Raw genomic sequence first — 3346 nt, 5'->3', positions numbered from 1 at the left:
CTATTTTAAAATTAGTCCCCTACTTCAGGGTAATCCTGTTCCTTAAAAAAGCAGAAATGGACACTGAGGCATTTCATTATTTTGGAATTTAAGTACTATATAATATTATTTGTAGTCTTTTGGAATATCATATTTTATTTGAACTAATAATATTGTATAATAATAAATCATAAAAGCTCTATTTAGGGACAAGAAAGAACTTTCAACGGCAACACCAAAAAATAAACTGTCACACAGACAAAGTCGTCACGAACCGGCATCGCGTTTGATGCCTTTGCTTTGTTTCTGTTTATACAAACTTTTTAATTTTGTATTATAGCTTCATTTGAAACATAGTACAAGTACGTAAATATAATACCTAGACGTGTCTTGCTTGGTGCAGTTACGTAGGTATGCTAAAAGGAACGTTGGAAGACCGATGCGGCGCTTTAAAGACTGTGCTAAGCGAGACATGTCTGCATTTGAAATCGACCACCATACCTTAGCTAAAGACCGTGATGGATGGCGCAAGCGTGTAGTGGAGGGGAGAAGATTATGCGACCAAGCCTGGTTTAAGATAGCAGATAGCAGAAGGTGTCGCAGAAAGAAAGGACTGGAACCTCAGGTGGCATGAGCTTTCTCTGCCCAAAATGTGGGAGGTCGTGCCGCTCACGCATCGGCCTCCACAGTCACCAAACCCGTTGTCTAAACAGCAATGAATAAATCGTCTACAATAGACGGAAAGACCCGTGATGATGACGTGAATTGCCGATGTAGTAACGGAACACTACTAATCCTAAAATCTACATATTAATCTGACAGTGTCTACTGTTTGCCACTTCAGGTAAGTTTGTTTTGAATACAAAGGTTAATTAAATAATTTATCACCACACCAACTGGTAAAGGCTCTTGATTGTTCAAATACTAATGCGAAAATTGCATTTTTCCCACATGTGGGGCAAAGTAATCCGATCTAACTTTTCAGTTTCCTTATGTTAGCTGGTAGAATTTACTTTTAAATGATGATTTTGAATTATAAATTCTTTATAATGTTCATGTGGATTTGATTTTTTTGGTATTTTATAGTTGATATTTTCCCTGCGTTGGCGTGGTGATAAATTTTGTGTTTCATTAGGTGGCAATGTTTGTTTAACCCTCGTGCCTTGAATTCTCACAACGCTCAAGATTCTACTTCTCGAACCACTCGCTACTGTCATAGTTCAAATCTTCTGCTTGCTCGGGAAACAACATTAGCATGAGCGCCATGAGCGGTTAAATAACTGCTTTGCCCCCTTGTAAAACGAATAACTATTGTCAAGTTTTATTTTAACCCCCCATGCTAATATTGATTAGCGCAAGATTCCAAAGTATTTAGTGTTATTTTAAATAACACATGCACTGCATGGGCTATCAAAATCGCTGCAGACTTTTCTTGGTCTAAATATACAATGGTTAGTGTTTGCCACTTAATGCAAGTGAAAGTAAGCAAACGTATGTAATCAATTTGCAAACAGACTCCAATGTGAAGGCCAGCCACGCTTGCCCCGCAGCGACACCTTATTGTGACTGTGTATTAACTTTAGTGTGATATTACATTTTATATATAACAAATATGTTTCTGATTTCAGGACCCAGCCTCTAGCCACTAGAAGTAGCAATGTATGCAACAAGAGAGTGAAGATGAAATAGTCAATGCATCTCTGTACCACAAGTAAAATATTTTGAGTGGAAGATGGTTGAGATTGATTCCTGTATCGACGGACAGACACATGCTATGAAGATTCTCTTAAAAATAATAAAATACAATTAATAAATTCAATGTTTAACATGATAGTGACTTTATTTTGTCTACCCACCAATAACCAATTTGTTCAATGCTGGCGGGCAATGTCAATGTACTTAAATATTTGATGTGGTTTGAGGCTCAATATTTTGACAAAGATGGCCAGCCACTAAAAAGTTTTAATCCTAGATTAGCCATTAGAGTGTGGCTACCAGTCTGATTTGTCAATTGTTATATAAGTACAGTCGGCGTCATATAGTAGGTAGCATCCAAAGTATTCAAATAGTTCGGTACACCATATTATTTGTATGGCGTACTGAACTATTTGAATACTTTGGATGCTATTTACTATACGACGCTGTCTGTACTTAATTTAAATATATAATGAAATAAATTGTATATTATTTCTACGGCCTCCTAGCTAGTCATTAGTGACAGTGACCCTGCTCTGCCTATGAAGTAGGAGGTCCCGGGTACAAATCCTCATAGGACATTTATTTGTTTTTTAATTGTGTGTAATATATAAGTAAGATAAGTAATATTAATGGTCCCATTTGTCCACACCTCTTGTATGGCTTTGATATGATCATAAAATATGTATAAGATAAGTATCTACATATTTACATTTACACATTGTATTATTGCTCTCATACATATACGGATATGTTTTTAGTGTCGGATGTCTCTTTTCTTTGAGCAAGTTTTTGTCACCTGCCCTGCTATTTAAACTGCTCAAGAATTTACAATGTTTTGTTACTAAGTATGTCGGTTAGTGTAAGGTGTAAGACTGTCCTAAAATATATGCATATATGAGGACAATTTTGCAATGCGTAAGGTTAAGTAAATAAATGTACAAACAGCAACACTGCTAATTGTACATCGGTGGACTTTATTAGCTTAATACAAAAGGCATAAGGTCCACCAATGTACAATTAACAGGGTGGGTGATGGTACCATGTAGGTTTAATTTATTTTAATTATTATCACGTTTCTAAGAACAAAAATTATATTATTATTTAATAATGTTGATAGAGTTTGACGACCGGTCTGGCCTAGTGGGTAGTGACCCTGCCTGCGAAGCCGATGGTCCTGGGTTCGAATCCCAGTAAGGGCATTTATTTGTGTGATGAACACTAATATTTGTTCCTGAGTCATGGGTGTTTTCTATGTATATAAGTATGTATTTATCTATATAAGTATGTTTATCGTCGCCTAGCACCCATAGTTAGGGCTAGGTTGATCTGTGTAAGATGTCCCCAATATTTATTTATTATTTATTTATTATTATTAGTTCGACCACAGAAACTTTGCAGCGCAATAGTCAGTAAACGTCATTCTCTATGGTATGTGTTTGTCAAAATCGTTTAGGTAAATATTCGTTGTGTTTTGTGATGAACGGGAAAAACATGGTGAAACCTTACAAAATCGGCGTGCGGGAATTACTTTTCCGCGTGACGAATAATTTTACACTAGTAAAAAATCAGCACTAGGCAATTCGAGCTCAAAAACGACAATGTTTACAAAATTTAGAGTTGATGACGGGTAAGTGGAATGAAACATTTTAATACTTGCACCATATCTAAA

At 36.0% G+C, this 3346-nt stretch overlaps 1 long non-coding RNA gene across 1 annotated transcript; it reads left to right on the top strand.

The window, feature by feature from the left end:
- Positions 1-253: 253 nt before the first annotated feature.
- LOC134792466 (uncharacterized) lies at positions 254-1810 on the top strand. Its single transcript, XR_010144426.1, has 2 exons — positions 254-823; positions 1608-1810. It is a non-coding gene; the product is annotated as an uncharacterized LOC134792466 (long non-coding RNA).
- The last annotated feature ends 1536 nt before the right edge of the window (positions 1811-3346 follow it).

The sequence above is a fragment of the Cydia splendana genome, chromosome 7 (genome assembly GCF_910591565.1).
Source record: "Cydia splendana chromosome 7, ilCydSple1.2, whole genome shotgun sequence".
Classification (NCBI taxonomy): Eukaryota; Metazoa; Arthropoda; class Insecta; order Lepidoptera; family Tortricidae; genus Cydia; species Cydia splendana.
The sequence above is the reverse complement of the archived record's forward strand: the minus strand, read 5'-3'. Positions and strand labels throughout refer to the sequence as shown.